Source organism: Etheostoma spectabile, chromosome 4, assembly GCF_008692095.1.
Source record: "Etheostoma spectabile isolate EspeVRDwgs_2016 chromosome 4, UIUC_Espe_1.0, whole genome shotgun sequence".
NCBI classification, from domain to species: domain Eukaryota; kingdom Metazoa; phylum Chordata; class Actinopteri; order Perciformes; family Percidae; genus Etheostoma; species Etheostoma spectabile.
The window spans coordinates 13,365,859-13,373,706 of record NC_045736.1 but is presented as its reverse complement, the minus strand read 5'-3'; the positions used below and the strand labels follow the sequence as shown (position 1 = coordinate 13,373,706).

Sequence of the window (7,848 nt, the reverse complement as noted above, 5' to 3'; positions counted from 1 at the left end):
TTTGGTCGCAGTTAGGGCTGGGTATTCAACCGCTGAATGGAACATCAAAGAGGGTCAAGTATCAGATATTGGCCATTGAATGCTTTGACTGTCCTCAAATGTCTAAAGGGATCTGTTTTTACTCCACCGCATCACCAGGCTACTACAATTCTGCAAAAACCCTGGATTACATTCAACAAACATTGCTCTTTATGACCAGTCCTAATGTAAATTGTTGCACTCTGCGCAATATCTGCGTTTGGCAAGTACAGTATGAGAGAGACAGATGAAACAGACCATGGTTGTCATAACCTTTAGGGAAAGATCAGGATTATGTAGAGTATTCATTGTAAAATAAAAAAAAAAAAAAACAACTAAAAGAAATTTGATTAGATAACAATTAACACACACAGATAACACGGTAAAATAACAATCGTTTATTTTACTTTTAGTATTTCTAATGTATAGTGGCTATATTGTGATTTTTTTTACAGTAATGCTTTGACTACTGTGATGTTGTCATGTCGCACAGGTGGTCATGTAATTTTACAGTCATTCTAAACTGTCAAAATCACATCAGATGTTTACTGTGAATTCTAAGTACATAACATTTATAATTGGTCACAGCCCTTTTGTTCAGTGTGCACTCACTGTCCAGTAGACATCGTCCGATAATGCTGTTGCATGGCAGGTGTTGCATGCACCTGTTTTTATGCCGTCTCTGGGTGGCACTGACTAATGATATCGTCAACATGTCCCATGGGCATGTGTCTTCCCAGTGATCCGGCTGGTTTATGTATACCTGACAAGGACTTCTACTGTGTGCCGTGATGGTTCCTTAACCAAGTCGTTTCTGTGCCTAAAGGGGACATCATGCTCTAAATAAACTAGTTAAGTTGTGCTGTATAACCCCATGCAAAGGCACACCTGTTCTGACCTGTCACACTAGAGCCCAGGGTGAAAAGACAACTGTCTTCTCGTTGCAGTGAATTGTGCAAATGGGGATGAAGTTGCATGCATTTGGACTGCCTCCCTCCGCAGGTCGACATGGTGTTTTACACTTCGCTGTACACGCGAAAAGTAATGTAAGCAGTTGTGGTTCTCTTCGCATTACTATTGACAAACGATGCATACCCTAGGATGCTCTGTTTCTTCTGACCAACTTTCTCTCTGTTAGAATTGGCCCTTCACTATTTTTCCTCAACATATTTTTTCCACCATTTTTGGCTCCTGTTCTATTTTCATCCTCTTGTCAAGGGACGTTTCAGCCAAACGGCTCTTCAAATTGAGTGAGACATCGTAATAGTCTCTCTCCACCCCTGTTTCTACCCATACAACTCAAACACAGACTCTGCACTGGCAGATGGAACCGTGTCAATCCCCTTCCATCATTTGGCATAGAAACCTCACAGTTTTGAGTTTTGAAATGCATAGTGTGGATCCTGCACAGATGGATACCTCGCACTGGCAATTTTCTTCCACCTGTCAGTGTCTATCCCACCTGCCTGACACACACACACACACACACACACACACACCACACAACACACACACATACGCTGACACTGTAGAGCAGTGGAGGCGGTAGTGCTGTTGTTAATTAGAATTTAACATTTCAAACTGCATTTTCTCAGTACCTCTGTGTGTGTGGGGGTTAATTGTGTGGGCAGAGTGACTAGCTGTAAATCTGTTTTTGTTAACTCAATACAGAAACACAGGCTATGTATGGGACTTCTATAAAGACTGGACATATTCGTAAAAATCCTCCTGACAGGGTAGAAGTGAAAAGTTCTTTAAACTACCTCTCTGCAGCCATCAAAGAAGGGAGTTGGAGGTGAAGTAGGAGGAAGGAGATGAAAGTTGAGAGAAAGGAGGAAGAGGGAGAAGAAGAGAGGGATTGTTTTGTTTTTTTTACTCTCCGTAAGCCTTTTGTGATTGTGAAAAGTGGTGCTGTTCAGTTATGGACAATATTGTGGTGATTTATCAGGCTTGTTCAGGGCAGTGTTTGCCTCGGTGCTCTTTGTGTGCAGACCCTTTACAGGCCTCCCAAAGACACAGCTCCTTAATGAGCATATCGATCAGTGTTTCTCACACCTTCATTCCCCCCACTGAGAGAGAGAGAGAGAGAGAGCGAGGCAGTCAGGGAGGAGTAGAAAAGGAAAGGGGAGAAAAAGCGATGAAGAGACGAAAGCTTAAGAAAAGCTTTAGACTCACAAAGTGGGGCTTTTTTTTTCTAAAGACCACAGGGGAGTCGGCTTTGTGCCTGTAAGATTCAATTTACCTTCTCACAGATGGGCTATACTGCGGCTGGTATTAAGGTGCACAACTCATAAGCCGCTCTGAATGTGTGTGTGTGTGTGTGCGTGCGAGCATGTGTGTTTTTTCTTGTGCTGTGAATATGAGTGCGTGTACGCAGGTGCTCATATATGCAGTGTAAGCCACCCTGGTGTGAATTTTGGGGTTTCTCTCGGAGCTCCGTCTCGCTCCAGTCACTTCTCTGCATCACATTACCTCGGCACCTCCACCCACCCGGCACCACGGACAGAGAGGGAGGAAAGGAAAGGAAAAAACATCAAAGACAGCCAATGAGACTGTCGTAGCAACTCAAATCGCTCGGATGTGACTTCTTTGTTGACGTGAAGGAGAACAGTCAATACTGTACAGCTTTTGGGAGAAGGAACCGTTGTTCGGTTTAGAAAAAATCCTCCCTGTGTCTCTGGGGTGAGGTGCTGCACTTAAGCAAACACCATGTTGAGTGATAATAATACGCTGTGTCAGCGGAACATCCAGTTCCACTTGGTATGCCACTGTAGTTCTTTCAAGTGACCCTCTGAAGCAACGTTTCCTCACAAAATCAATTCCTCTCAGCGCCTGATAGGCTACTGGGTTTTGGGGGACGCTACTGAGAACACGTGTGACCTACATGCTTGTTTTGCACTGTTAACTTTACTTAAAGTGCTTATATTATGCTTTTTGGCCTTTTCCCTTTCCTTTATTGTGTTATATATCTTTTAAGTGCGTGTAACAAGTTTAAAAAGTGAAAAAGACCAAAGTCCCCCCCCCCTTTCAAGGGACTTACCCATCTCCAACCACAAAAACAACACTGTTCACAAACTGTCTCAAACAGCTCTACTGTAGTCCCTGTCTTTACTTCAGCCAAACGTGCGTCCTTATTAAACACATGATGGTAATGCACTCATACTCTGCTTCTGACTGGCTATAAGTCCCTTACCTAGGTACTGTCAGGGCCCTCATACTCTGCTTCTGACTGGCTAGTAGTCCTTATCTATGTACTGTCAGGCCCCAACTCTGCTCTGACTGGCTAGTAGTCCTTACTACTGTCAGGGCAACACCCTCAACTCGCTCTAGACCGGCTAGTAGTCCTTACCTAGTACTGTCAGGGCCCCTCATCCTCTGCTCCTGACTGCTAGTAGTCCTTCCTAGGTACTGTCAGGACCCTCATACCCTGCTTCTGACTGGCTAGTAGTCCTTACCTCTGTACTGTCAGGACCCTCTACTCTGCTTCTTTCTGCATGGCTATAGTCCTTACCTAAGGTACTGTCAAACCCTCACGACTCTGCTTCTGACTGGCTAGTAGTCCTTACCTAGGTACTCGCCAGGCCTCATACTCTGTTCCTCTGCATGGCTAGTGTCCTTACCTGTACTGTCAGGACCCTCAGACTCTGCTTTCTGCATGGACTAGTAGTCCTTAACCTAGGTACTGTCATTACATGCCCCTCTTATTCTGCTTCTGCAATGGCTAGTGTCCGTTTCTGTGCATGTTCACTCCGGGCCCAACAAAGATGGAACAGAAGTGTAGCTAAAGCAGAGAGCTCAACACACAGGGTTGCGCTCACAAGAGGAGCTGCAGCAATGTGGGGGTTGCTGTTTTAAGACAAATAAGTTTTAGGAGCTTTAATCCAGTTCGTGGATACTTTTCACCATTTCCTTATTGTGTTCACGCACCATGCACATTTTTCATAAAAGACCAGGTCTAGTCCGTACTCTGTGATGTTATTTACAGAAACCCAACAATATCAGAAATTTGGATTTCTATCAACCAAAATGTCCCAAAAAACAACGTGGATGGTTCCATACAACGCTCTTTAGAAGTAAAATACATGATCAGTTTACTACTTTCAGATGTTTTATTAAATTTTATACTAATTGAAAAAAAATGACGGAAAAAGCTTAAAAAACGCTGGGGGAAAACATAACAAAAGAAGTAGAGTGACAAAAACATTGGAAAAAGTATTTAATTTGGACCGAGAAAAGTTGTACAGTGGGGGGGAGGACAACATGGGGGTCAATGACCTCCCCACGTGTCCATCGACCAGTTGAACAGTTGAATGGAAGTCAAAGGCAAGGGTCATGTTTGGGTTAAATCAAACCGTCCGAGGGGCGGCCTCTGGCTCACCCAATAAGAGCATTCGCCCCATGTAGGTGGCTGCGTGTCATCCCCCATCTCTCTCCCCCTTTCATGTCTATCCAATGTCACTATAATAAAAGAAAAGCCCCCCAAAATATATATAACCCTACCGTCCATGATGGCTACCACGAGTGGAACGGGCACAAGGGGACCGTGTGGAAAGCCACTTAAAAAAACGTAAAAAAAATCTTAAAATACCAGGTTTGGTTCTATAAAAAGCCACTTAAAAAAACTTTAAAAACATCTTAAAATACCAGGTTTGGTTCTTTAAGAAGCAACTTAAAAGGACTAAAAGTGTCTCAAAAGAGATTAAAGGAGTTACTGCACAGGGCGGTCAGCTGGAATTATATTACTTAACATAAATTCCCATCATCTACCTCAATCTCTCTCCCGGAAAGAAACACAACGTGACTGTCAGAGTATGACAGTTCATTTTATATAAAGATAAGTTGCAATTAAATAATATTATGATAATTTATTTACATTAAAAATAAAAAAATGCAAGATTATAAAAAAATTATATAATTAATAATGATAGTCCTGCGTTTATTTGACATACAGTAGAAGTGACAAATTCTATTTTGACTAAGACCTAATAAACACGTGAGTACTAAAGTCTATGTTTGTACTCATGACCACATGGTTTGTTTTATTCTTCATGTCCCGATCACTTAAAAATAGAAATTGAACAGTCCGGGTGTTTTTCCCAATGGTTGTTGCTCAAATACAAAAATAGGAAGAAGATGAACAAAATTAGAAAAGGAAAAGTGGGACAGATGAAGCGGTCAACGAGAAAAACAGGACAGCGACGGTCAAAAGGGGGAAGAGGGTAAAGGATAAAGATTGCATGGAGATGTAACAGAGATGAGAAAAGGAGTGATGTGTGTGTGACTGTGATTGCTCTGTCAGGATCCGTTAGCGTGACAGAACCTCCAGTGTAGCTGCGTGTTAATGTTTGTGTATTTGTGTGTATCCGTAGCTGTGTGTGTTCATGCGCGCCAACCAGACTCTGGTTTTTACCGAGAAGGGAAATTCTCTCTTTCGGCATCCAGAAGTCTCCGCAACCTCAAATATGAAAAGGATGATAGAGAGGGATAGTCGTCCTTATATCACAATTACACTGACGCGCTCCATATTTCTCTGGTAGTGAAGACACAGAGCAGCTCGGCGGCGGCTTCTTTGACATTTCAGAAGCAGGAGACGGAGAGAAAAAGTGGCTCCCTCACATCAACAGAGATAACGTCGGAGTTGAAAGGGAGTTACACGAGCATTGAGGAATCTATTTCTTCTGCCTTTGTCAGTCTCTGTCTCTCTGTGGGTCTGCCTGTCTGTCTGTTTCTACCACTCCTTGGCTCGACACATTTGTGTTGCTGTACCCGAAGAACCCGAAGCTTTTGATCCAATTACAGACCATAAATATGGGTTACTTGCCATTGTCGCTCATTAAGCAATGTTGGGCCTCTGTAACTTATGAAGGGTGGTCTAGATTGTTCTACATGCAAAGTGTCCTGGGAGAAATTCTCTTATGATTTGACTCTCTTTGAAAATATAAATGAAAGGTGCTACTTGTCAATTTTAACTTTTTGACATGAAACACACAAGAGAATCCGCCTCAAGAGCGTTTAGATGAGGGGTTAGGCCTAGTGAGAGCGTGCATTAGACAGCACATGACACATCACATTACAACACATCAGTAAACAGGTCCATGAATAATCAAGTCCCTTGCAATTCCTTGAATTTGTCTGACGGTTTTGGCGTCATTCCTTACCAACAGATGATCTCGTCATCTCTATAGTAAGACATTTTCATTGCCGTTTTCGTGTAAATCACCCTTTTTCTTCTTCTTCTTCAGCCTCGGATGTTTACCCATAACACATCATCAGCACACCCACATTTGCTTCCTGTGAATTCTCACACTTGGGGTTTAATCGGAGATGGTCTATATACGTGATGTTCCACTTCCGGGATTGCTCCGTTACCAGCGGAAATTCTGCCAGATGTCCCTGATTTCGGCCAGATCCAACTGATTTAGATATTTGCGTTTTCACAAACAGCCAAAAAGTAGAAAGAAGTGTTGCTGAATTTGAACAAAGGAGACAAGATTCCTTAGTTTGAGCACGGCCTTGCTGCCTTGCAGCTGTAGTTTTTGAATGCTAACAAATAGATTGTTTAACTTTGTCAAAATCACAAAGGTTTCAATTTCTAAGAGCAAGTGCTGTAACAGATACTCATTCATCGTAGAATATGGAGATTAAACCCCAGGAATAGATTGAAGTTTTTGTAAAGGACAATGTAGAAACCTCTTTATCAGAGATTGCATTGAATTGCACAAGTTGGAAAAGCAGCTTTGGTGAGATGTGACATCCAATCATGAAAAAGGTCTACAGCACAGGATGGGACTTGCACAGACCTACCTTTATACATCTTAATGTTTGATCACCATCAATAAGGAAGGGGATTTAAAAGGGCTACAAGCAACAGTTATAGAAGAAATTGTGTGCACATCCCATTTTCTGGCTGGTGCAGGACAAATGAAAAATACTAAAGGGAAAAACTATAATGTCCGCAACACGCATGCAATTATACTCCCATAATTTAATAGAAAAGGCAACGTTTTGACCCTACTGGGTCTTCTTTTGGGCAAATTCAATTATTATGTTTTGTAGTGTTTCGGACGTTACATTTTTTTCACTACAAACAACAGTGCCTTCCAAATGGACCAATACCAATGCTACAAAAGCAAATCCAGCTTTTTCTGGACGCTTTAGTCAATGGATGTTTACATTTTAGAGACACAAAAAAATTGGTGGTGTTTATAGCACATTACACACGGTATGTATACACTATGTGAAATGGAATATACAATATATACAGTATGTGAAATGGAAATAGTTAAATATGAGAAACAGAAATGCTTAGTATGAGTTAATCAAACATCAAGGATTCATTTAAAATGAGTCAGGGTTAGGTTTAGGGTGTGTCGGATCCCAATGTCCTCCCAAGGTGCCCGTTGAATGTGAAGTCAAAGGCAAGGGTTAGGTTTAGGTCAAATCATAGCGTCCGTGATGGCCGCTACAAGGGGCCTGGACACAAGGGACCATAACATGTGGAAAGCTACTTGAAGTGCCCATATTATGAAAAATAACTTTTGGCTAAATACTACTACAACACACACAATACATCACCATAGTCTATAAAAGATCTATTTCCACGTCCCTGTTCTGCAGGTATTCCATAAGTCCGTAAAATAATCCTGCCTTGTGCTAATCAAAGTTGGAAAAACAGTAGCTAGCGGATGTCATTCTTACCTCGCTACTGAGCATGTGCAACTCCCAACAAAAATAGTATAGAAGTGAGATGTCTCATTCTAAAACAGAGACCTAAACACAGGATCTGTAGCAATATGCAGTATAAAACTATGGTGTTTTTTGGAAATGAAA

The 7,848-nt window shown here is 41.9% G+C and overlaps 1 long non-coding RNA gene across 1 annotated transcript in view; it reads left to right on the top strand.

The window, feature by feature from the left end:
* The window catches only part of LOC116687876 (uncharacterized), a 38,784-nt gene extending 31,137 nt beyond the window's left edge, over positions 1-7,647 (top strand). Inside the window, exon 4 of the long non-coding RNA XR_004331652.1 lies at positions 7,636-7,647. This is a non-coding gene — a long non-coding RNA (uncharacterized LOC116687876). The remainder of the gene's footprint in view (positions 1-7,635) is intronic.
* The last annotated feature ends 201 nt before the right edge of the window (positions 7,648-7,848 follow it).